The sequence below is a fragment of the Artibeus jamaicensis genome, unplaced genomic scaffold, assembly GCF_021234435.1.
Source record: "Artibeus jamaicensis isolate MK-2021 breed Jamaican fruit bat unplaced genomic scaffold, CSHL_Jam_final contig_1015, whole genome shotgun sequence".
Taxonomy (NCBI): Eukaryota; Metazoa; Chordata; class Mammalia; order Chiroptera; family Phyllostomidae; genus Artibeus; species Artibeus jamaicensis.
In genome coordinates this window covers 1,697,660-1,725,476 of record NW_026521194.1, presented here as the reverse complement: position 1 = coordinate 1,725,476, position 27,817 = coordinate 1,697,660, and the positions used below count along the sequence as shown (strand labels likewise).

Below are 27,817 nucleotides of genomic sequence, written 5' to 3'. Positions count from 1 at the left end.
CATTCGACCACTGATCAGAGTGAGGGCCATTCCTCCTCCTCTCCAACTCCACCATCATCTCATTACATCCAGGAATATACCACTACTGGTGAGGAGCTTTGGAAGTCGAGAGCAATAAGGGAATTCTGTGAGGTCCCTTGGAAACCCTCCCAAAACCAGTCAACAGCTCCTCAGATCACCTACCATTTCAACTCCAAAGTCAACAGGCAGGTCAGGCACAATGAGCTAGTTTATGCTACAGTATTGCGTAACCCCAACATCCCAGAGGATTAAAACACAGAGGTCTATTTCTTGCTCACACCACATGTCCATCATGGATTGGCTGAAGGCTCTGCTTCAAGATCTGCACATGCTGAAACTCATGCTGTTGAAGCAGCCACTAGGTGAAATCTGTGTTATTTGCCATGGCAGAAAGCAGTAGAAATGAAGCAAATCACATATAACCTCTTTTAAATTTCCCCTTGGAACAGACACGTGTTCCTTCTGCACACTCTGCCTTGGCTCAAGCAAGTCCCATGGCCATACCTTCCACCACAGAGACTAGCAAGTGCAATCCCACCTATGTTTAGGAGCACAACTGAAAATACGAGTTAACAAGCTCCAGTGACCATTGCAACAAACAGATGTCCCCAGAAGTAAAGTCTGTGTGGTCTCTAGGTCTACTCTGATCTAGCCTTGTGCTTGAATAAGATCCAGGAACTAGGTGGTTGTTTCAGCTCAGCTACACTGGATGAGTTACATATTGCAGTGGAGGAACAAATAATCTTGTTACTCTTCCCCTCTATTTAAGAAAAAAGGCAGCAGAGGGGAGGGAATTAGGGTCCGGGTGGAAAAAGCGACATGATTATGCAAAGAAAAAAAACCCCTCATAGACAACAGTAAGGTGATTATCAGAGGAAAAGAGAAGTGGGGGTGGGTAGAAAAGGGTAAAGAGGAGATAAGTGGTGATGGAAGGAGACTTTACTTGGGGTGGTGGATATACAATACAATATACAGATGGTGTATTATAGAACTGTACACTTGAAACCTATATAATTTTATTAACCAATGTCACCCCAATTAGCTCAGTAAATTTTTAAAAAATAAAGTATAGATTGATAGTTGCAAAGTAGTCATGGGATTTAAAGTACAGCATAGGGAATATAGTCAATAATATTATAATAACTATGTATGGTGTCAGGTGGATACTTGAAATATTAGGGAGAACACTTTGTAAAACACACGATTGTTTAACCACTAAGTGGTCAAACCAGGACTTTATCACTGTGTTGTATTCTTTACAAAAGAGTGAGACTTTATTACACCTCCTGTAAGCATGTGCTCTACCTATGCGGGGACATTAACAATGAATCGAACCTTTTCTAAGTTGGGCTTTTTTTTTTCAGTGGTAGGTGCCTTGAGTAAGTGCCCTGATTTCACCTGTCTCTTTCAAGAGAATGAGACGGTCATCTCTTTGTGCCCAGCTGAGAATCAATGCTACAATAAAGGCTGTGGCATTATAGAAGGTTGGAGGTAAAGGGACCTAGAAGATCAGTATATGCAATGTATATATCACTATATCCAGGAGGAGACAGAGGAACACAGGTCAGACCACCTGCCCAGGCAGTCACAGACATTAATTTCAGAACAGGGTTAAACATCAGGTCTTCCAACAGCAAATACCTCACTCTATCTTCTTCCCCTCCCTACAAGCCTTTGTAGCTCTAACTCCATTAAAATGAATAGTCCAAAGTGGCTTCTTCAGGATGAATGAATTGACTTTTAATACTTAATTTACAAATTGATTACTTGGTATCAGACACATATTTTACTAAAGGAACCATGTGGATGGAGATCAAGGGTCCCTAAAAGTATCAGTAGGTGAAGCACAGCATCAAGGGTGGGCTTCAAGACTTTCAAGATAGGAAGGTGTTATTTCTATGAGCATTGCCTTCAGAGTTTCCATCTCTTATCCAGCTACCCATTAGCCTGCAGTAATGTGTTATCTCAACGTCCTAGGCACTGGGATTTACTAATGCCCGGTTTTCTTTTCAATGGGAAATAGCACCTGTTGGGCAGTGTTTCACTGAGACTTACAGAATGGGGGGTGTGGCCACGTCAGTCCTGGTCTTGGGCAGACCATGCTTTGCAGAATAGAGGATGACCCTAAGTTTACACTTCAGACAGGGCCCAATATCTGCCTCTGATCCTCAGTTCGTTAGGAATGCCAGAGTAATCTTTTTCTGAGAGTTTTTGATAAACAGGTCACGGCAATGTAAATGTGTTCTTGAATTTTTCTTTTTCTATGAATTTGAAGAGAGATAACTTTTTGATAAAATTCAGTTGGAAGACCTTAGTCTAGTTTACAGAATTATGTTGTTTGCTCCATTAAACCAAATCAAGTTGGTTTTCCATAGAATTAACACTTTTAAAGATGAAACCTTGAGATTCTGGTGGGCTTAGTGACATGTTACTAGGTAAACTAAGATTTGAGTAAAATTAACTGTCAGGAAATCTAAATAAATAAATACAGTATTTTCTCTAAATCTCATCTCTGATAATTTTCTAATTCAAAATTCCATACAAAAACCTTATTAATGAAATAAAATCCAGTATGCCGAATGAAACAAAAAGAACAAAATAGTACAGTATAAAGATGCAAATGATTTAGGAAATAAGAGAAGTCATCTTTTTTAAATTTCAAATTCAAGCTTAGAAATGGTTCAGGCAACAAATTATTTGTTTGAAAAAAAAAACCCAAAAACAAAAACGCGGTATTTCACCACTTGTTAGCTTTAAAAAAAACGATCTTGCATTTAGGCTGTCCCCAGGCATTCTGATTAAGTCAGGGTTTGCAAACTGTGCACCAGAATTTCTTTTCCCTCATTTGAAATAACATAGGTTTTTTCATTCATTACAAGAAAGAAAACTCAACCTGAAGCCAGAAGAACTTTGTGGATGATCTAGCTCTGCTACGTACCACTGTAGAGATTTTAAAATCTAATTATTTTCTTCATTTCATTTCCTTTGGCTTGAATTTTTTTTTTTTAGCTAGGAAGTGGAGATGATTATAGCCATTATAATTAATCATCATCACCACAAAGATGCGATAATCGAATGATTTAATATATGGGATGACCCTTGATAAAATGGCAGATTTCTCATACATACACTAGTTACCAACATGAATGAGACCAACTTTCTCCCGTGAGGGTAGATGGCATGGTGCTACCAAGGGCTAGAACAATAGCACACTGAACGAGGGTTCATGGGTTCCTGTTTATTTTCATAGTTCCTAGTTGTAACTGCAGCAAATCAAGTAAACTTCTTTAGACTTTGAGATCTAAATGAAAAAATACCCCTCTTGTTTTTTCCTTTGAACTGCCTAACTGCTCAGAGAACATTTGAGTGCTGGGTCTATAATGCAACTTACCCAGGGACACTTCATCTCTCCCCGGCTCAGCCTCTTTATTGGAGACACCGTCAAGCTTTCATAAGCAGCTACTTTAAGAAATCTGGAGTGTTAACCACAAAGCTTATTGTGCACTTAAAAATGAAAATATTCAAAGGAAAAACTAATTGGAGCTCTCACAGAGGTAAGGTAATATAGTATAGTAACTCAAAGACCCACAAACAATTATTTTTTTTAAATCCATGCTTTAAAGTTTCTAATGTATATAAATCACATACAATTTTGAGATTAATCTTTGCATAATTGAGCTTGTTTAAATTTTTAGTCACTGAAAAAATAAAATTCACTCTGACAAATGACTGAAGATTTAAAACTATATTTTCAGTCCTTCATATTCTTGATTCATTGAAAAATTTAAGAAGATCTAAAAGCAAGAAGAAAAATATATAATCTGTAATTAACTTGACATATTATTAAATCATTTTGTTTTTTTGGTTTTTTTGGGGGGGGTCCAACTGTTAAACAGAATGTCTGAACTTGCTTTAAATAGGTCATATTTAGACAACATAAATCCCAGTTGATAACAACTTGATTTTTTCTGATTGTGGCCATTTTCTTCAAAAACTTGTATAGTCAGTCATCAGTTACTAAAATTTCAAAGTTGTGTGGACAAGTGGAATAACTAATATAATATTTCTACACAACATTTAAAAAATTGTAGATCACTTTTTACAGATCAATATCCATCACTTCCAATTACATATTATAGAAAGGAAGCTGGTTTTTGTATTCAAAGAAATAGAGGATCAGATTAACTCATCTAGTGGAGTTAACTGAATTTTCTATATGAATAAGGATGCTAATAACATAGCTGAATCACTACACTAATTTGTGGAAACATATAATGTGCCTTGGTGAATAAACAGTAATACTCAAGAAGTTTAATTGGCTCCAGCTGATTTTAAATCTATATTACCATTTTAATAGGCTACTACAAAACTATAGAGCAATATCATTTGGCTTGCTCTTTAAAGAGTCATTTTACAAGGCCACGATAGAAATAATATTGAGAAATCATTGGCACAATGTATTTCTAGCATTTTAAAAGCTCTCTAAGCTTTCAAAAAGGAAATTAATCCTAAATCAGGCACGGTACTATTGATCTGCAAGACTAGATTTAAAACAATCAATTTATCAGAAGTGTCTCTACTGGATGCTGGAACCACACCATTCAACGTTTCAATTCTAATGACATTAGGCAGTAGGATACATGGCGTAGAAAGGAGCCCCCGGTTTCCTTGACTTTCAAAGTGACACACACAGTCACCTAAACATCGGTGGCAATATACATACTCTTTAAGTTTAAAAGAGTCTTGCTGTGGTTTTTACTGTCCCTTTCATACACTAGGACAGAATGGAAAGACTCAGTGATTGCGTGACCTTGACTGGCCCCAGGATTAGAGGTTTTTCAACGGAGAGCTGCTCCAGGTGCAGCCCAGAAACCACAGCACTCAGGGGCCCTTTGCTACCCAGACAGCAAACGAAGCTTAAGGAGGAAGTAAGGACCTGTGCAGTTGGGAAGGCTGTTTCGTTACGGAGTATGAGCACTGCGAGTCCCTAGATGGCAGCCTCCAACGGGTTTGAAAAGCAGTCTCCTGTCCTTCTCTGCCACCCCATTCCCCTTGCACCCCCGCAGCGGCTCCTCGCAGCATAGTATCAGCTACATGTGTGCCTTCGCTTGCGGATGCTGGGGTGTGCTGCTCTCCAAGAATGAGAGTTTAAAATGTTCATTCCAGTGCCTGATGCTCTCGGCTGGGAGCTGCCTAGATATTTGCTTGGGGAAAGCGGGGAGTAAAGGATGACCAGACGATGAACCTTAAGCCCCTTGCCTTGGAGAGGTGGGACTGCGGGGGTCACAGGGCCTCCACCACCCTGCCAGCAACCGCACGCCTGCTCTCGGTGTAGACGCTCAGCTCCGAGGAGAAACAGCGCAAAAGCCACCTGCCCAGCAGGCAGAACACCACCAGGGCTGCAACCTCAGTGTACCCCTGAGGTTTATGCAGGTGAAAATAGAAAAATCTCAGTTTCTCAAATTCGCAAAGACTGTGTCAGAAGGAACGCAGAAGAGGGGCAAAGAGAGAGAAGGAGACGGGAGAGTCAGACGCAAACCAGGGGAAACGCGTTACTCCCACGTGGCGGGGTCTAAGGGGGCATCCTTGACACGCCCAGCGTGGGGACCCCAGGGCTGGATGGAGTCAGGGAACGCGGTGGCGGGGGATGTTCCGGAGGACTCGCGGTCTGGCAGGGAGTGAGGGCGCGGCAGAGGCAGGTGGAACTGGGGCGGGGCGAGGTCTTTTCCGACCCGACTCTGTATCGGGCGTTAGGGGCAATCTCTCCTCCCCACTCCGCTCCTCACATCCTCACCCTCTCCCTGCCCAGCAACCTCTGACACTCACCCTGGTCAAGACGGAGGAGAAGCGGGGTAGTTTGCCCTAGTCCTGTTCCCTCCCATTTTCACCCTCTCTACGGCGCGAAACCTCTCTAGGCTGTGTCTGCAGACACTCCGTCTCCTGCGTCCAGAGGCAGAACAGAGCCCCGATCCCGGCCCTGGAAGCTGGCGGGCTGTCCCCCATCCCCGCTCCCCCGGCAGGCCGCACCCAGCCCCGCGCTCCGGCTCCACCAGGGATCACAACCTCCCAAGCGCTCCGTGTCCAGCCGGGGACGCCTTCACGGCAAGTGCAGAGTCCTCTGTCTGCTCCTCGGAGGCACCGCGCAGTCCCAGGGCAAGTTCCTGAGCCGCTGGGTGTGAAAAACGGAGTTTTGGGGGCACTGGGTTGGGCAAGGAGGGAAGCGGGGCTTACCTCGGTACCGAGAGCAGGGAATTGCCATCCATTGTCGGTGGGTGTGCAGAGCAGAAAGGTGCAAAGTGAGGGCAGAGGGCTGGAAGTCTGCTGCGAGGACCGGGCTCCTAGAATCAGGGACGGACACGCGCGAGGACAGAGGCGCGCAGGCTGGGACAGCGGCTGGGCTGTCAGACACGCTCCTCCCTGGTGGGGAGTGTTGCGCACTGCGCGCTGCTACCACTGGAAGGTCCCTTACCGTCGCCCCTTATCATCTGACACGAAGCCTCGACCAAAGCGCCGACCCTTCTGCCTGCTCTGCCTTCCTCCAGGGCAGCCCCCTCTCAGTTGCCACTAGCTCCTTCAGACCTTCTTCTGTCACTCCCGGTGCCCCACAGAAGCGACTCCAACAAAATTTCTCTCTCCCCGCCTTGCCTGCCTGAGCTCCCCCCCTTCCCTTTATCTCTGGGGTGCAGCAGCCTGAGCCTTCAAGTTGTTCACCTCCTTTCTGAGACTCACCTCTTCTCTTGGCAATGTGCCTGTTCCCACAGGTCTCCCATTACTGTGGCCGCCTCTTCCAGATTTGATTTTTGTTTGTCTTCTACTGGGTGACAATACTCTTTGATCCCCCAACTACTTCCCTTTACTTAGACTTTACCCATTTGATTCTCACAATTCTTCGCTTAACTCATTCTACTTAATTGTGATGGACTCACCCTTCACTTATTATAAAAGCCCCTGTGCAGACAGAAACCTCCAAGCCAATGACAAGGGTCATTCTTTAGAAACCAGCACCCAGCCCCAGGAAGAAGGGCTGTCACAGAAATCTCCAGGGTGCCTGCCTTAGTATCTCCCTGAACAAAAATGACAGTTATTTTAGGAAGAAAGACGTTGATAGTAGCAATGACTGTTGAGTGTGCTGTCGACTTGGACCCTTAAAAACAATGTTTTAATTAAGAAATGTTTTTTTTAAAAGAAACTTGCATGAGTCTCACACTGAAATGGCAAATATAAAACTGCAAAACTTAGAAGCAAATCTTTGGGATCTGAGGCCAGGCAAACTTCTTGGACTTGGCAACAAAACCACAATCTATAAAATAAAAATTGGATAAACTGAACTGTGTTGAATTTTTTGAATTAAAACTTTTGCTATGAGAGAGACCCCGTTAAGAGAACTCAAAGACAAGCTATGCACTGGAAGCAAATATTTGCCAGTCAGATATCCAACAAAAACCTGGCATTTAGAATATATTTTTAAAACCTCTCTAAACTCAACTGTAAAAAACAACAACAACAGCAAAAACAATTTAACTAAAACATGGGCAAAGAAATAATTTAACTAAAAACATGGGCAAACTGAAACTTCACTCCAGAAGATTTACAGAAGTGCAACTTGTCTACTAGAAAAATGCAACTGGAAACCACACCGACATTTCACAATACACCTGACAAAATGAGTAAGATAAAGAGTAGTGAGAAGAATAAGAGCTGGTGTGGATGCAGAGAGTGAGTTTCTTGTCATTCATCTCTTGCTGGTGGGAGTGTAAAACGTAAAAATCACCTTGGGACAATTGGAGGCTTCTCACCCGCTCTCTTGTCCTTGGATGTGTATTCTGCTCACCTTCTCCATGCTGCAGGCTCCAAGGACACAGACTTGAGATAGGAAGCCATCGTTCAGACCATCTGGATTGAACATGTGACTGAACTCCATTAAAGCCTCTAGGTAAAATGTTAAGATTGTGGTGGGCAGGTGTGAATATCTACTCCTCTTGTGGTCACTCAAGACAAGATTTGTATGTAAGTTCTCTTGCTCATTAAGCCTACCACCTACAGATCTGGAGTGGTCTTTCTCTTTCTTCAGGCTTTCAGTGCCTTCTGTGTATGGGGGGTGGTTTCAGGTTTCACCAGGAAGCTCCCAAGTGTTCCAGCCAACAATTGGCAAGCCAGCCAGGAGACTGAGAAAATGCGCCTTGTGAAAAGGCATCTGGTGGGAGATCCAGAGCTGGTCATCTACCCTCCTCTATGTAGAGATGAGTGGTCTTTATGTAGATGCTGTGGCCTACTGAGTGAGTAAGGGCATTCATTCCCTGAAAACATCAACTGGTCTAATTTGCTTGTTTGAGGAACTGTGCAGAGCATGCTGTGGCAAAGAAGGGGAAAGAATGGCTGGTGCACAGTGAGCTAGCCTCGACTGTGGCCAGTTCTATGGGTCACCCAGTTAGAGGCTTAAGGTTGAGTTAGAAAGTCGGAAGAAGAGCTGAGGTTAGAAGGACTCTACTAAATTTAGAGCGAGCAGACAAGGTGGGAGAGCAGGATGATTAGTTGGTGACCTTAGAATGCCATTTTGGAAAGCTACATGGGTGTAGGTTGCAGCAGATTAAGATCTGAGTGCTTGAGACAAAGCCTGTTGGGACACTAAGAGGTGGAATCCCTGGGAAATTGATGACAGTGCAGAGGAGGAAGTCGTGTGATTGACAGCAAAAGAGATAAAAATCCCTAAAACAAAGAAAAGCAAAAGCACAGCAACTATTATCTCAGCCAGTGAGGCAGCCCCCAATTTAGGAAATGTTCATGATGAGAGAATATATTCCTGTTGTGCTTATGGATATATCTGCCAAGTTCAAGCCAAAGGTCAGGCATAGTCTTGAGGCAGGATTAGTGCATGTATGGGATGGGGGGAGGTGTGGTGGGACATGTGGTGGGGGATAATGGCACTTCTCTGACCAGGGAGGAGGCAGACAAAATGAGCAACACCCTGTTTTCCAGCAGCACCTGCATAGCACTTGGGTGGGACGATGAACTAACTCCCTTATAGATTGGGTTCTTTTATCCTCAAGGGAGGCTTGGCTCAGTAAAGGGACTTCCCTGGTCATGTGAGATCCTGGAAATCTATAGAGAGGGTACAACAAATTCTTAGGGAGTTGGGAATGAGACAGGCCATCTGTGCCCCAGTCTTGGAAGGCTGTCATGGTTGATTGTTAAGAGATAAGGCAAATTACCTTTGTGCATTCAAAGTCCTAAAAAATTTCCTGATTGCTGAGACTCAAAGTCTCAAGTTACAAAACAAAGCAGCACATTTCTGTGTTTTGCAATTACAATGATCACTGAACCTGTTAAAAGAACTGAGCAATGAGGTTCCACAAAAACTAACGGGGGGATATCTGTAACTTTGTGTGCATCATGTTAAACAGTTGGGAAATTTATCTTTTAAAAATGGAGAATATGGCATCATGGAAACCCCCCAAAACACTATTTGAACTAAATTATTCTTTCCCAATTTCCTAACTTAACCAGGATTTTCAATTCTGGTGGTGGCACTGCTCTCCAAAATGCAGGCTGCTATCAGCTACGAGAACAGGAAGAAGGAGGTGTCATTAAGCAGATGGTCCTGGATGGTGGCCATCACAATTTGATCTCCTGAAGGTGCGGGAGGGCTCCAGGTGCTGTTCTTTTAATATGGCTTCAAAACACAGTCAGAAATAATTTATTTTGGATCTATTTCCAGAACAAGTTTGAGGAGCTAGAATGTGAGGATTCCGAAGTTTCAGATTCAAGATTCAGTGATAACCATAAAACTTGAAAGGCTACTGCACAGAGCCTACACAGTTTCTCAGTGTGCATGAAAGTGACCCAGATTCACCTGTGTTAGCATGAGCAAACAACCTGCTTAGCTTTAAGGACAGGCATAGAAGGGCAGCAAGTGAGGCGTGAGGTTTATTTAACAGCCTTAAAAGCTTGAAAAGCAATATCCAGTGTACTCGAAACCAGCAGAAAAATGGGAAGAAGCCTCCATGGAGCTGAACTATGGCCACTCTTGTCTGTGCAGCCTCTTCAGAGTCTGCAGCAGCATTGCTGATGTTGACTCACGCAACAAGACACACTTCAATACTACCAACCTCATGTGACCCACGTCCAACTTTAACAGTAAATACGTACCTGGACACACCCATGGATGACTGCTCTTGAGCAGAGCTGTACCGTGATCTCTGGGTCCGTGGCTCTCACTTCAGGCTATATAGAAATACTTAAACCCCATGAAGACCAATTGATTAGAATATTTGAAGACGGTGCACCATCATTTTATAGAGGTTTCTGAGGCGATGCTCATGTGCAAAGTCTATTTGAATCTTGACTAAGTATGCAGCCGATCTTGAGAAGCTTTTCTTCTCAACACCGTATTTTATAGAACAGAAAACAAACCTGGAAAGAAGCCGACTTCAGATTTTCCTGACGAGTTAAATATGAAGCTGGGCCCAGAATAGAAGTGCTCTAAATCTTGCCACTTAAAAAGGCCATGGCTGTGCTAGCAACAGCGCCAGGACACACAGGGCAAACATAATTGTGCCTTTAACCAATCATTAAAAGTTTTTTTCTATGTCCTAAGAGTTCCCAGCAAACTTTATTCACTTTCATAGCTTCTGATTATTTCTTTGTTCCAGAAATGTTTATAAAGCTCCCATTAAATGGCAGACTCTTTTTGTAGGTACTTGCGTTTTATCCGTAAAGAAACTATGCAAAAACTCCTGTCCCCCTGTCCCTTCCATTCCAGTAGGAGGTACACAGACTATAACACCTGTAGGAATGCAGGTATCTCTTGCCCTTTGAAAGTTCACATTAAGCCACTGAGCTTTAATGAGAGTTCCCCAGGGGACTTAAAACTCATCATCTCAGCACCAAGCTGCCACAGCTTCAAACTGTGTCTGTGAGCATCTGGGCTTTACCTCGATCGATGTTGTGCATCCGTTAGCAAGACATGTCCTTAGGAAATCAGATAATCCTGAGAGAGGTCCTAAGGGTGTTAAGCCTAGTGTAATACTGGGCATAATTAAGTGTTTCTATTGCGGTGAACAAAATAAAGACACAGCGTGTGAGCAGAATTTGCCTGCATCCACCATTTGTACTATTCACAGGCAGACCTGGAGAGTCTTGAAAATTGCTGAAGTTGCTATTATGTTCACAGCCCCATGTACCCTCCCTCAATGACACATCACAGGATAACTTCACGTTCCATTTTTGTGACCATTGCTTAGTCTTCTGTTGTTCTCTCTAAACTCTGGTCTCCAAGAAGGCAGTGAGTATGTAATTCCATCCTCAGTCGCTGTAGAAATAACATCCTAAAGCTTAGCTGATTTAAAGACCATTTTATTACTATTCCCTGTAGTTGTGGGAAATGGTGGGCTCCACTGGGAAATTCATGCTTTGGGACTTTCATATATTTGAAGTCAAACATGTCAAAGACTAGATTCTTCTGAAGACATCAACACACAATATGGCGATGGGCTGGAGCAGCCGGAAGCTGACCAATCCTGCCTCGCCGTTCTTCTCTTTTTTGTCTCTTTCCATGGCTTTTTCACATGGTTAGCTTTGAGCTGCCTCATGGATGGAAGCCTCAGAGTAATTGGCATTCTTATATGACTGTCTCAGGATTCTATAAGCTAGAGTTCCAACAGACAGGAAGTAGAAGCCTTCAGTCTTTTACAGCCTGGGCCTGGAACCATGTACCACATCAGTTCTGTTGTATTGTACTGGTCAAGTGGTTACAAAGCCTATGGAGATTCAGGGGGAGGCAAAATTGATTCCATCTTGCAATGGGGAAGGATTAAACATAGAAGAGAGAAGAAATTGGTGATGGTCATCTTGGAGGCCAGCTATTACAATCTGTTTTGGGTCATTATTTTATTGTTAATAATGAGCACTGTACCGGGCCTGGAGTAACAATACAAAGAATGCTTGTTAATAAATGAATGAACAAATGAATGAGTGAAAAATGGAATATCAGAGCAGTTAGACAAGCTATATGGTGTCTGGCACCCAGTTAATGGTAGGGATAAAAAAAATGAGTCTTCACTTTAACTCTAATGTTCTTTTCATGATGCTAAACTGTATAGTGAAGTGGTCAGTGATGCGAGGATGATCTCAAAGAGTTCACAGGCATTCCTGTGAGATAAAGAAATATCCAGCACAAGAAGAATAGACTAGAAAGAGGCCTGGAGTCAACAAAAGTCTCAGGGGCCACTTAGTACCGTACTGATTCTTCAGCCTCCCCAACCCACAAAAAAAAAATTAGTACAATAGTCACTAGCCTTAAATTGCTATAAATAATTTCCTCTTCAAGGAACAGGAATGAGATATTATCTATTAAACAGTTCGAGTCTTCAGACTCAAACCCTGAGTGAAAACCTAATTCTCAGCCAGTGAAGGTAGAAAAATGTGTCCCTGACTATGAAATTCATAGTTAGCTGTACATAAAGCTGGACTCCACTGGGAAGGGAAGAGTATGTTAATTGTTCTTAGGTGTGATACACAAGCTTAGGAGCTGCCTGTGCAGACTTCCCCAGTTACTTCAAATCTGGAAGTGTGCGAAACCTTTCCAAAAATGCTGTCCCTGAAAGGTTTCCAGCCTCATTTGTAAAGGCATTTTACTTTGCAAACCTTCTGGTTTCATGAACATTTTATCCAAACCAAACGTGTACCCTGGAGACTGTCATAGGGCCAGTGAGCGTTCGTTTATGCCACTGTGTCTTTTGTTGTTGGCTGAGGTGATGAATAGGGGACTTCAAGTGAATAGTGCTTGCAATTCTCCACTTTAAAACATCCTCTGGCTAATTATGCCAAAATCCTGTACAAAAGGCAGGAGTAGTCACGCTAATTTGCTCCCACAGAAACTCTGGTTCGTCTAAGCACTGATGGGGGATCATTTCAACCAAGGCTTTTCTGTTTACTGAAGATGTGAGAAGCACCCCTGGGAGAGCATAAAGCCTGGTGTCCCCTGATTGGGGACCCAAAGGCCACTGTCACCTCCAGCCTATTTGTAAACTACTTCCATTTCCTCATTCATAACCCAGTTTTGTTTTGGAGAACAACCTGTCAAATCCCAGATTTAGATTCTTTTCTGGCAAAGAAATAACTGCCAGGACATCAAACTGTCTTCACAGCTGAAGAAGACACAGCACATTTATTTCCATAAGGCAGGTGGATCCATCAACCAAATAACTCGCTCTCATCTTGAATTCAGTCTCCGATTTTCAATAGCTGTCTGAGATATTCCTAATACCTGGGATGACGTGCATAGGATGTCTCCAGAACCCAACCTGCATACCAAAAAAATCGCTTTTCGCACAGACGGCGGTCAACAACGATACAACTTTTCCCCTGGACTCACTAGCTGGCAGACTCACTAGCATGGTCTGTGTTTCACATTAAAGGGTTTGCTCAGAGCACAGCCCAGCACAGGCACTGCCAGACCTTCCCTTGATAATAGGGCTGTTTCTTAGTTTAAAGAGCAGGAAATTAGAAGTAATGAATAGAATAAATGTTTCTATTCATTTACAGGAAAAAATATTTTGATTGGTATCCTACAAACTTTAATAGACATGTTTACACACTTGCAGATATAACCAAGGGTTTCCTTTACATTGTATTCGATTTACTAGACTGAGGTCCAGGTAAATTACCTGTAGTGGGATAAATAGGTCAGCTTTTCAAAGGCTGAAAAAAAACCAGCAACCTTGTCTAATATTTAAAAAAGTCTTTGAATACTAGAAACCCCAGAGGGCACAAATGCCACCTCTACTAGTGGCTGCCCTGAGAGGGAACAACGTGACTGATTGGTCTGGATGTCATATCTAGACTTTTGCAAGTCTATGAAACTTTGGTGTCAACTCAGTAAATGTGAGGGCTATGGCATTTTGTCACTGTGAGCCGATGCACTCTTACCTGGATTTCAATGCACACAGTTCCTTGTGGGAAACCCCTCTGGTGGCCTTGAGGAAGCCATTCTCCAAATGCAGGCAGTGTCCTCACTGAATGGGACTTCGAGAAGTCCAGTGCCTCTGGCCGCTGGCCCAGGCTCTCAGCTCTCATTCCTCTGCCAGAGGTCCTAACCTTTGGACAACAGAAGAGAGCTGTTCTGCTGGTTCCCAGAAGGCCCTCTTCTCTCTTTTTGTCCCCTAGAAAGGGAATATACATTTATCTTCTAATGCAACTGAAAAATAACTTTTCTAGAGGTTTTTCTTGTAGCGTACCTATTGACCATATTTATGTGAGCTTTGATGACAACCCAGGGAATCATGAAGTTATTACATCACCCATTTGCTAACACTTTTTCAAATAACTTTCCTTTTCTATGTTTCTCAGTATTATTTAGAGATACAAAGAAAATAAGTTTTCTGTGTGTGTATGTGTGGACAGAGAGAGAGAGAGACCTCTGACTAGGATGGAACGAATGGTCCTCTCTGGTCTTTGCAATCCATTTTTACTTTGGGCAGCTGAATCCTCATTTTGGATATGCATTCCTACCTGTTTCCTCTGAAGATCTTGCTCCTCTCCAAGTGCCGAGAAGGTTCCATCTCTTCCCATATTAAGCCTTGTGGTTGCTCAAGGGTCGTTTTTCTTAGAGAACTAGCTGCCTTGCTGAGTATGTGCACACGTGTTGTTTTTTATGTAGAATCTCGATTTGATGCCTGTGCATATGCCCCTTTATGCCTGTAGTCCTTGGCAACAGTTGGTGCTCAATAAGCACTTCTTCAGTTTATTTAATGAACAAATATTTACTGAGGGCTAGCGCATGTTCACTGTGTTGTCACAGCTCCAGGAGGCGACTCAGTGAATGAGATTTAGGCCAAGATAAGAAAGAGCTTTGCATCTCATCGGATTGGCAACTGGGTTAGAAATTTAAACTTAAACATTTATTGGTCACTTTACAAAGTTGTATCATACATATTTTTCTTGTGATGCTTACAACGACCTGTGATCTCAGTAAAATAGATGTGATTCTCATTGTGGATGAGAAAAGAAAAAGTGAGAAATTAACTTCAATGGTGGTATCAAAACTGGAACCAAGTTTCTGTTGTTGTGTTTTAAAGTCTGAATATTAATTTTTTAATTACTGGAAGGGAGGATTATATTATTGTAGGTTATATCAGGAAAATGGTACATACTAGCATTGTATCACAAGCACATTCCATATTCTTTGTCATTTTTATAGCTAAAAGTTCATTTTTTACTTTTATAATGATCTCTTCTGAGGTGTAAGATGCAAATAATAAAGTACTGCTTTGAAGGGCATAATTTAATGAGTTTCGACAAATGCGTACACTCACCTAACCACCTTTCAAATCAAGATATAAAACACTGGACCAGATTTTAATCTTTGAGTTTTCCCACTCTGCCCTCTTGGACTTGAACTCTGTCCTTGAGCATAGGTTCCTGAGGAGCACATGTAGCCAGAGATATGGGGGTGGTAGTGGACTCAGTGCAGGCAGGCGGGTGCAATTTCACCCTTTCAACTTGCCCATTGACTGGGCTCCCCGCTTCAAAGCCCACTGTGGTAGACACCCAAACAAGGTCATCCAGTGGAAGGGCAGAGCCCCAGTATTATTCTAATTGCTCCCAGCAAGCGAAGTCTTTTTCACGCTTCCTGGGACCATATCCATGCTATTGTCTCCTCGGTCTCTTTTGTTCTCACTTCTTCATATTTCTCTACACTATCAATCAGAGAAAGCATCCCTTTCATCTGAGTAATTCTGGCTACCCATTGCTTACAGGAAGATGAGCTTTCTCATGTTTATATTTTTCCCTTTGGAGAGCGATACAACAGAATTTTAGAAGGGAAACTGCAGGTAATTGAGGTGGTTTCTGCCAAACATAAAAGAAAGTATATCTGCAGGCAGAAGGTTTAGAATGTAACTGCTGACCTCCTATTAATTATTGCTCTGTGGAAATGAAAATGACAACCTTTTACATGAGATGCCTACTGAAAATAACATGCGAGTCATGTTGAATGACTCACAGAGGAAGATTCTCCCCTCAAAGCAAAGGGAGTCAACCAGGAACAAATAGTGTTGCTGTAACAGTACCATTCATCACATAAGAAAGCAACATGAAAGTTCTGCGTGTCCTTCCTTACATGTGAAGAATAAAACGTGCAGCTCTGCCTGTTGATAAAGAGCAAATGAGGGAAACAGTGACTATCATGTTCCTTTACCTGACACGAAATGGTTGTTGTTTATCCCGAGTTTGGGTGTGGGAAACTCACGAAAGAAGCATAAAAATAAAAGGAAAAAATTTTGATGAAATGTAGTAAGCCCACCAAGGAATCATTTCCAGAGATGTGTCAGGCTGTGGACTGAGCAGCTGAAAAGAGAATCAGGAGACTAAAAATAGCAGAGGCCCCATGCTGCATTTAAGAAAAGATGATTGTGTGCTCTTGTGTATACCTGTCAGGTGTAGGGAAGGTCTATTTGAAAAGTTATCATTTGTACGTAAGAAATTAGAGCATTTCCTACCAATTATCTATCTCAGATCTATAAGTCTTATGTTTTTAATTTATGGGATAGGCTGCCTAGAATATAATGGGAGGCTTTAAGTTTTAAATGCAGCACAGGGAAACCATGCATATGTGTGCATATATACACATATACATGCATGTCTGTATCTGTGTACATGTATGTGTACATATATAGATAGACACATATAAAACCTAAACAAGTGTGTATGCAGAGATGTCTAAGAAGCCAAATTACTATTAAAAGAAAAGAACACCTAAGTTATTGAAGAACAAGCATTTCACTTTGTTTTATATCTTTATTTTATTGTTCCGTGTTTTTTTTCCATCTTTCTGACTTTGGAAGTGAAGTGTCTAGAGATAATTTGAGGGAAAAACATCTCCGAGATTCCTTGTATCTGACCATGAACCCGGGGCCCATCTGCAGTGACATCACTGGGTAACTGTGGTCTGCCTCTGCCAGCCCCTCAGCCTGAGCACCCCTCCCTTTGGGTAATATTTGGTACATAGCAGGTGTGAGACAGTTTATATAACTAGATGTGTTCCCCCATATTAGTCTGCTCTCCCAAAAGTGACCCGTTTTATTTAAAAAAGCATTTTCAAAACTCCTCCATGCTCTTCAGTCGCCCATTCTGTTGCATCTCCTCTTGCCCTTCTGAGGCAGTCTCATCTTTTGTTTCACAGAGAAAGCAAAGCAATGAAACTGGAGCTGCCTACATTCCTAACTGAGAAGCCACAAAGTCTGCCTGAGTCCACCCCAGTCCAACAGTCAGTGACACTCTTGTTCCCATGGGAGGGGCCGCCTATGAGTGTTAATCCCAAATGCAGAGAGAGAGAGAGAGAGAATCTCCTGTTAATGTAAACATCGTATGCAGGTAACAGCTCACCCCCCAGGGCCTAAGGAGTTGATCATACCAACTCCGAGACCCCCACTACCTTTCTGGCCTAGCAAGTAGACTAACCAGTGGAGAACAGAACAAACAGTTTAATGAACGAGCCTCAAAAACAAACAACTGGAGGAAAACAAAAACAAATACCTATAAACACTGAACAAGACTGGGATTGTGAAGAAGAATGGGAGGTCAGCATGACACTCCAGATAGGAACTCATGCTGCGGAAAACCTTCTCTGCCCATTTGGGGCCACGGTGGGGCAGGGCACTGTGTGTGGATGAACCTGAAAGGTGCATCCTAGAGCTGGGGTGTGCATGCATGTCAAGACATGTGCCTGCTGCCCTGGAGAATCCTGTAAGCAGGAGAAGAACAGGCAACACTCGGGCAGCCTGTGCTCCTGCTCTTTGTGGTGGAGGAAGGATTTGTGGGTTTTCCTTGCCTGAGTGGACACCATAAAACAAAGCTTGTTCCTTCTCTAAGAGGGTGGTCAACCGACAGAAGGAGACCCAGAGTGGAAGGCTGTGGGATGTCCTTCCGAATGTGAATGCAAGCTGAGGTGACAGAGTGAGAAATAGTGGCCCAAATCACATCAGCCACATTGGGAAGCTGTGTTGACTGGAGCTCCAGAAAGGCCTCCCAGGAAGCCCAGCGGGGCCCAAGAGAAAGGGAGTCTTGGAACACGTGTTTCCCAGAGGGCCTGCAGCAGCAGACAAATTCCAGCAACTGGACAGGGAAGCCGACAAGGAAGGCTGGCCCTTTCCTTTAATCCCTTTTGCATGCCTTCCTGGAGGAGCTAGAAGTGGAGGAGTGGAAGGAAAAAGAGCAAGAAAAAATATTTTACAAAAAAGAGACACATGCTTGTCTGTGATGGTACTGGCATATCAACCCTTGGAGTGATCTTTCATTAGCACCATCCTGTATGTGAAAAGATTGTTTTGAGCAATAATCTTGAAAAAATTATTATGCCAAAAAATGAAGAGAAGGAAACATTTTCTTAATTGAATTTCATAGATTAACTATGCCAGGAAAAAAAATTACAGGATGCCCTGCTGGCTCAGTGGTTGAGCAGAGACCTGTGAATTGAAGGGTCACTGGTTCAATTCCCAGTCAGGGCATATGTCTGGGTTATGGGACAGGTCCCCAGTAGGGGGCATGCAAGAAGCAACCACATACTGATATTTCTCTCCCTCTCCTTCTCCCTCCCTTCCCCTCTTTAAAAATTAAAATAAATAAAACCTTTAAAAATTTTGAAACAAATTTGAAATAAAAATAAAATAAATGTTAAGGTATAAAAAATGAAAAAGTAATGAATTGATATTTTGAAATTACATTTTTATTTAAAGATGTTTAATTTATTTTTATTGAAGTATAATTGATATATAACATTATATTATTTTCAAGTTTACGATGTAATGATTCAATATTTGTAGATGTTGCAAAATGATCACCACAATAAGTTTAGTTAACATTCATCAGCACACATAGTTACAATTTTGAAAAAAATTTTGAGTTGGGGAATTTTAAGATCTATGCTCCTACCAACTTTCAAATATCCAATACCAACACTGTGTTTTTTTAATTAAAAAACCTATGTCAGTATGTTAGTCTATCACAGTAATGAATGACATTATAATTTCAGTTTTCTCCTATTTGTCAATGACTTTTAAAACTGTTCTTTGCATTTCATCCATTTTAATTATAAATTATTGCTTTCATGTGTAGCAACAAATCTAAAAATAATTAACAAAGGTGTGAAACAAAGATGTTTGGCAGAAATTCATAAAAATTTTATAATAAATTTTAGAAATTACAATACTATTTAGATCTTTATTTCTTCACAGTTGATACTAGAAATAAGCAAATATCTGTAGAGTTGAAACATTTTCACTAAAATACATATCTCCCCAGAAAATTCATCACATATTTCTGTTACATTTGGAAGAAACTCCCAAATTTTCTTTCTTCCGCAAAAATCAGAGTAAATGGCTAACTGGTTTTACTTGATTCATTGATTTAGAACAAATGTCTACTTCTTGGTGAAAAGGATGAAGGCATTCAAATACTGCCTTTCCGATGCCTCTGGCAATGAAATGCCATTGTCTTCTGTCTTGTCTCCTGGCATTCTTCTTTGAAATTTGATTTTTTTCTATATAAATTCTATTTACTTCCATGTGGTATAGTAAAAAACATTCTTCACAGGAAACAATTTCGAAGCACAGGGTATCATTGTTAAATTTCATTCCGGCTGTCTTCAAATTTGCGTCCGATTTGCCTCGTCCATAAAACTTCACACCTGAAAACAATAACTCAGAGAAGAAAAACCACATACAGCTCTCAGTGTTGATTCTGAATCTCCTGTTCACACCCGAGAATATGTAGGGGTTGGAGACATGAACTGTGCTGGTTCAAGCTCAGATGATCCCAGAGCTTCGCGAACGTACTCCTGAAATGAACATGTGTTGCCGAGACCGTGTGTGTTGGAGGTTAAGTCTGTCACTGAAAGTTCCCCACATTAGCCCCCATGTAAAGCACTACATTTACTAAAGGAAAAGTAAGATAAAGGTGCTAATTTTAAGCTTACATGTGTATTATTAAAACTCAGCAGTAACCCTGGCACTTGTTTACAGGTTAAATTATGTAAAAGAGTTTTTCAGGGAGGAGTATTTCACTGCTGACGTTGTCTTACTTTGCCCGTGTATGGTGATAATAAAAACAAACTGACCTTTCATGGGTTGTATTTTTGCCTGCATCCCGAGCTGACTTCTTCCAAGTCCTTGCTCATGCAGATCATGACCCACAAAAAACAAAGCCTGCCTGGTGCAGAGAACAATAATACCAACAAGCAAAGGGAAACTGAACCAGGGAGGAGCTGAAAAGTAAAAAAGAAGTATGGCTGAAGGGAACCCTCTAAATATAATATTTGAGCTCCTGGGCCTGGTTGGGTCCTAGATCCAAGCTTTGGTTTTTGCCGTGATGTGAGTATTTCGTAAGGAAGGGCACCAGGTCGCTGCCATCCCCAGGAAAGGAAGCAGAGAAAGTGCTGTGGTCAGGGAGCCCTCCCCGGCAGCAAGGTGGCTGGAGGCCCACGTTCCACACACCTGCTGTTGCACGGGGTCGATCTGTCCGTCTGCTGTGGATACACATCTAATTAGCAATTATTACTTCCCGGAAATTCCAATGCAGATGTGACACTGTCACATATACAAAAAATATATTTATGCAGGAAATCCAGTTTTCCAAACTACAAGAATGCGATGCATTCAGATGCGGTGAATTCTCAAAACTAAGTAAAACCATCCTTGCGTGCACTGTCACAACCTAATGGCCAATCGCCTGGTGATGTTTTTAATTATTTTTGTATTTTCGTTGACCATATTCTTTCATGCTTTACTTTCAATTATTTTCGGTGTATATTAAAGTGAAACCATTTTATTACATCTCACCTCCCTTGTAAAAAGTACTGAAAATTTTTAATAAAACCCACATACATTTCCTGAATGTTAGGTAACTTTCGAGTAAATAAGCACAGAAATGCTTGCAATCTTAACTTTATCCTAAAATTATTTGCCTGATGTGTGCTCCACCATGAAAGAGCTTTTACTCAGTCATATGTGAAATTAGCATGCATAATAAGAAGAGAAAAAGTTTGCTATTTCACTGGCTTAGCAAGAGCTGCACTGGTGACTGATGAGGCATCCAACTTCTCTTTGTTTCCTACAACCAGCGATCTCCCAAAGGACATAGTCTACTCCGCAGCTCAGGGCCAAGTTAATCTTTTGGTTCATTTGCTGAGGGAGCCATGTTTCACCTGTCTCACCTCCATTTAATGTTGCTTGATCACAGTGTTCTCAACCGAAATGGGGATGATAACGATTGTACTGCAGGGGTTCTACTCAACATGGAAATACAAATACCTCATGTAGTGTACGGCACAGATGTTATCATCTTTATGACTGTATTTAATGGTGTTTTATCTGTTGGTAACTAAATTACAAATATATTGCATGTGTTATGTAGAGCTTGACCCCTTCTGGATATAACTATATCTTGGAATATCAAATCTTATTCTCTCCAGCATCTTTCCCCTCCCAATGTGATGGACATCTTCACACTCCAGGTTTTAATCCTCCTTCAAGAGGGAATAATTCTCAGCCTTATTGATGCTTACCTTATTATCTTTTTCTTCTTGTCCTGAGACATATAGCACGCCATTTCATCCACGTTTCTTAATTTTGTAGGCATTTTTCCTTCTCTCTCTCTGGGCTTCATTTTGGTTGTTTTCTCAGCTAGGTTATACAGCTCATTAATTTTCTCTCCTACTCTAACCCACACAAGGAATTTTAATTAGTTAATGGCAGGTGTATCATGAAGCTATTCGGGGTTGCACAAGGCAGTAACTCTCAACCCCGACTGCACACAGAATCACTGGGGAGCCTTAAAAAGTTCTGACATGAAGGCAGCCTCTCAGGCAATTAAGTCAGACTCTCTGGGAATGAGGATCCAGACACCGGCAGTTTTTAAAGCTCTGCGGTTTCAGCAAGGACCCAATGGTGGGGAATCTGGTGAGAGGCAAGAGGAAGGCCTCAGGTCTATGTCACAGTTTGAAGGTGACCCATATATGGGGCCTGACTAACGACAAACAAAAAGAGAGAGCAGAATCTACCCACTTGAGCTTTGACATTTTCAAAAGATTGAAACCAACTTCAAATATATTTATTGTGTATTTCAACAGGTAAAAGGGAAAAAACTAATTTTCAAGAAACATTTATTTTTAATTTAACTTTATTCTATATCTACCTTTCTATAGATGAAAATTCTGTATTGAAAATAACATTATTATGTTATAACTTCTTCTCTGTAGCTGAGTGGATGACAATGTTCTGCTATGATAGAGTGAGTTTCAGGAAAGTGACAGAAATTTTAGTGATGGGAAAATGATAGTAGTCATAGTATTGCTTGAGTCATAGTATTGCTTGAGTATTGAGTGTGTGTGATGCACTTTATATGTCTTCTAGTTTTTGTGAGGAATTGGGTATTATTATTGTATTGTTTTACAGCTGAGGAAACAAACATAAGAAGTTTCACTGACTGTTCGAGTTTGCACAGCGGGTGAATGGCGAGCTCAGGTTCCAAACCCGCCATTCTGACTGCTGGGTCTAACCTCCCCCTTCTGCCCTTACTGGTTGGTTATTGCGTGTTTGTAACAGCAACTGTTTTTCACAGCTCATTCCATTGCCCAGAGAACACCTGCTGCTGGTCCTCCGAGGTCTTTTGGCGTCCACAGTCAGTTGTTTTTGGACAACCCCCTTCACAGGTGTCTCCCTCTTGGAAAGATTTCCCAACAGCTGGCCATACCCTCTAATTAAAAAAACTCAAAAATCTTCGATTCTTCAGCCTCCGTCCATGACAGGGCAGCTGGCAAAGAGGAAGTGCTCAAAATAATTAAACATAGAATGAGAAAAGTTAGAGGTGAATTCTTCAAAGACTTGTGTTGGGTAAGAATGTGTCCAGTTGTGATCCTCTTGATTTTGAAGCAAATGATAATGGGTCTTGAAATGAGGCTGATTGGTTCGAATTCACATTTTTGTACCCATAAACTCTGAGAACATGAGTTGTTTATCTTTCTGAGCTTGGGTTTCCTTATCTGTTAAGTGGGACTAATAATGATGACATCTAAGGGTGTAAAGATTATTCTATAGATTAAAAAACCTTATGTAGAGTGCCCATTATAAATAACTTTTCACATGTGGTTCTTCTTTTCATGGTGGTGTGCTTTGTTTTATGAAGTCTGTAAATGCACTTAAATCTGCTGACTTTTAAAGGACCTGGAGGTAAATTTATATATTTTTCACAGATTCGCAGCACAAATTCTAGATGGTCTTTCAATAGCATTGAGCACACTGGAACTCAACAAGCCAACATTAATAATTAATAAATGATTTAATTATATGTATACATATATATTGCCTAGCCAGCTTCCAATAATGTAATCTTAATTTTAGAAATTTATATTAGAAACACTTGCTTTCTATTAAAATTACTTGTGCCTATTGTATACAATTTTGTAATTTTTTAGAACAATAATAATTTTATTGTTTCACTTATTTGCCTAAGAAAATATCTGCCTAATATGAAAGGATGCTCAGCATCACTAGCCCTTAGAAAGATACAAATTAAAACCACCTTACACCGGTCAGAATAGTCATCATTAATAAATCAACAAACAGCAAGTGCTGGTGAGGTTGTAGAGAAAAGGGAACTCTAGTACATTTTGGTGGAAATGCAGATTGGTGCAGCTACTGTGGAAAATGGTATGGCATTTCCTCAAAAACTAAAAGTGGAACTGCCTTTTGACTGAGCAATTCCACTGCTGGGATTATACCCTAAGAACCCTGAAACACCAGTTCAAAAGAACCTGTGCACCCCAATGTTCACAGCAGTGTAATTTTCAATAGCCAAGTGCTGGTAACAACCTAAGTGCCCATCAGTAAATGACTGGATCAAAAAACTGTAGTACATTTGCATGATGGAATACTATGCAGCAGAAAGAAAGAAGGAGCTCCTACCCTTTGGGACAGCGTGGGTGGAACTGGAGAGCATTATGCTAAGTGAAATAAGCCAGGCAGTGAAAGACAAGTACCATCTGATCTCACCTACAAGTGGAACCTAATCAACAAAACAAATACGAAAGGAAAATATAACCAGAAACATTGAGATAAAGAACAAACTGACATTAACCCGAGGAGAGGGAAGGGAGATAACTAGGGAAAGAAGGGGGAGGGTTGTCAAGGAACATGTACAAAGGACCCATGGACAAAGCCAAAGGGGGGAAGGATGGAGGGTGGGATGCGGGGGTGGGTGGGGCAGGGGAAAGTGGTGGGGGTGGAAATGGAGATAAGTGTACTTGAACAACAATAAAATATTCAATAAAATATCTGCCTAGATTTTCACTACATGATTTAAAGTAAATATATTTTGAAAGAAGCACAGCCATGATTCTAGGGCTGGTTGATAAAGGGTAATTTCCTATGATTTTCTGAGCAATACAAGAAAAAAAGCATTGACCCCCAAATATGAGAGAAATATAAAGGTGGATTAACAGTGATCTCTGAAAAGTTAAGTCCTTCAGGCCTTGTTTCCTTTCTCTTTCTGCAGTGCAAAGATTTTTAATGCTGATCTTGAACTGAGAAATGATTTATAGGTTGCTTCAGTGGATTTGCTCAGGCCGACCCTTAACTGCATTTTAAACACATAGAAACAGTTTATTTTATCTTTGGAGGAACTCTATCTTGACACATTCTATTATTTCCGTGATAGATGTTTCCAGCCAACCCAGTGAGTCATCACGTGTTTTTTGTGCATTTGACTTTCATCTTGATGTGCATGTTCTCAAATAATCCTTTGTAATTCCAGTCTTGAGCCAGCATACTTTTATTGGACCAACTGCCCATTGATATCATGTTGCCTGCAATTGAAAAGCCAACCAGACACTGGGAAAATGGTATCATTACCTTACGTAGGTTTTCTGGGAAGGCAAGACTTTTTTCTTTAAATTTACTGGCATTTTTATACTATTGTGTCACATCGGAGAATAATGAGACTGGTCAGATACGTTCATTCTGAGGGATGGTTTCTTCCTTTTTACAACATTTGGCTGCGTTTTCCATTGTCGCTAATGAGAACCAGATACCAGCTTGATTTTCCACATTTAGAGATGGGAGTCCAGCATGTACCCTCCTGAAATGAGAGAGTTTGTTTTCCTTACAGTTGTGTCATTGATGCCATGAACAACAATTTTCCTCTGTGTAAGCCTCTTTCATCTTATTCTCTGCCTCTTTCTCAAGTTAACCATTGCCGTTAATTTTATATTAGTTCGTTGCTTTTAAAAATAATATATCTCATATGACTAACAACATAATTACTAGTTTTCCTTCATCTTTGGTGAGATCCATATGTAGTCTCCCAGGATTTAGATTTTTAACTCAGTATGGTATTTCTAAAAGTAATCTTATTTCTAGATGGGACGTTAACCTTCACTGTTGTATAGTAGTCCATGGAGATTATAAAAGAACTATTTGTTTCTTTTTTCCCATGGATAGACTTTTATCCTCCTAGGTATTTGGAGCACCCTTTTTTAAAAAGGTTTTATTTATTTATTTTTAGAGAGAGGGGAAAGGAGGGAGAAAGAGAAGGAGAGAAATATCAATGCGTGGTTGCCTCTCACATGGCCCCCCACTGGGGACCTGACCTGCAACTGAGGTATGTGCCCCGACTGGGAATCTAAGTGGTGACCCTTTGGTTCTCAGCCCACGTTCAATTCACTGAGCTACACCAGCCAGAGCTGGAACATTCTTGTACCTTTCTCCTGGTTGTACATATGCAAGCATTTCTGTAGGACAGGAATTTCCTGGGCCACGAGTGTACATGCATTCACATCACCTTCAAAATGGAAAATAGTTTGTCCTCCAAAAGCATTGTACTAAGTTCAATACCCACAAGAATGTATGTGTTCTCATCATTCTACATCCACATCCACATTTGATGCTGGTCAGGCTTCTAGGTATTCATCAACCTAATAAATGTAAACTGGAGTCTCATTGGAGTCTTGGGTGGCATTTCTTAGATCACTAATGAGACCGAACATTTTTTCTGGTGTCAGCCATATGCATTTATTCTCCCCAACATTGCTCTTTTGCATGTGCTTTGTGCATTTTTCTGTTGTTCAACCTATTATCTAATATTCCTGTATTGAGCAATTATCCCACTTCTTAATGACCTTCAGTGTTATGTCATATACCATAATTCTTGTTTCTCGACTCCATGTTTGACCTGTTTGTGAAACCTTGCACAAAAATTAATTGTATTAGTTACCATGGCTTTGTAAATCTTTATGTCTAATAGACAAAGCCCCATTTTATTTTTTGTCTTTTGAGAAATCTTCTGAGTATACCTTTGCTGTTCACTTTTCCAAATACATTTCCAAATTATTTAGTCAAATTTCACATGAAATGTTTTTGGGATTTTTATTGAAATTACACTGAATGATTAGAATAAATTGTGGAGAAATAAAAAAAGTCTACCCATTTAATAAAATAGGTATTTGTTTCAATTTAAAAATATATTTAAATAAAGTTATGTTAGTTTCTTGGTATAGGTGATACTTATATAAATTCTTTGATATATTTCAGTATTTATTTTGGTCATAAATAGTATTTAAAAAAACAATTTGTTGCTGACTTTTAGAAATGTTATTGATTCTTGTATATCATTTTTTTCCAGCCACCATTCTAAACTATTTTTATTTTACTGATTGACAGATTTGGATAGTTTTATGTAGATAATTATATCATCTACCAATTAAAAGTTTAATTAGCTTTCAATTGTTCTTTTCCAATTTTTTTTTAGTTTGAAGATTTAACTTGCTTTCCTGAGTTTGAGGTATCCCTGTACATAAATTCATGTTGTTTAAATCAGTTTAGAATATGTGCATTCTTTATCTTTTCAAACTTTGCCTCTCTTCTCTCTCCCCTTTCCATATGGAACCCCAGTTCAATGAATGCATCCTATTCCCATTCTGTCTTTTGTATCTCTTAAGGATTTTCACATTGGTCCTTTTCCTGACTTTGTATGCTATGCATTCTATATAATTTCTGATACATCTTCTAGTTTTATGTATTCTAGTTCACTAAATATTTAAAGTATTTCTAAACTGCTACTTAGGCTATTGAAGTTTTTAACTCAAAAATATAATTTTTGCTTTACTAGCAACCTATTTTTAAATAACTCTATTCTTGGTGATTTCTTGTTGCATGCTCATCTTTGAATCTTTCATTTTTTAATACCTGAATACATAACTGTTTGATATTCTGAATTTCCATTTTCGGTGACCTTTGAAGAAATCAGAATATCATTTTTTACTTATGCTGGCTCCCATATGGTCACTTACCTCCTCTGGTGCTCAATATTTGTGGATTTATTGCTTGGCCTTTATCTGTGGAAGATCTGTGTGCTTTAATTGGGATAGCTGTTCTCTGAAGAAGGAACATCTCTAATCTGGGTCTTATTCTACCTTCTTCTCCACAGTGACTTGGTGTGAGGGCCTCAGGCTCACTTTCCCTGCCATCTTTCCGGCTCAGCTTTCTCTTCCTTAGTTGAGTTACTGTTGGTCTCTGCCCTAAGGATAACCTTCCTTCCCTGACTCCTCACTGCTTCATTACAGCTCCTTGAACTCCAGGTTCAAGTGAGGAAAAAGATGGGGTGTGATGGAGTGAGAAGGAGGTTTTGGAAAGAATTCCCTACTTCTCTTAAAACTATGAAGTTCACATTTTTTTGCCATAAGATTGTATCTTTATTCAGTCATAATGTTGAGCACAAAAAATCCACATGAAAATTATTTGGCCAAGTTTCG

The 27,817-nt window shown here is 40.8% G+C and overlaps 1 protein-coding gene across 1 annotated transcript in view; it reads right to left on the bottom strand.

Moving 5' to 3' along the window:
* The window catches only part of SPHKAP (SPHK1 interactor, AKAP domain containing), a 122,590-nt gene extending 116,322 nt beyond the window's left edge, over nt 1-6,268 (bottom strand). The window contains exon 1 of the mRNA XM_053662340.1: nt 6,253-6,268. The gene's annotated coding sequence lies outside the window, so the exon portion shown is untranslated. The remainder of the gene's footprint in view (nt 1-6,252) is intronic.
* Between the last annotated feature and the right edge of the window lie 21,549 nt (nt 6,269-27,817).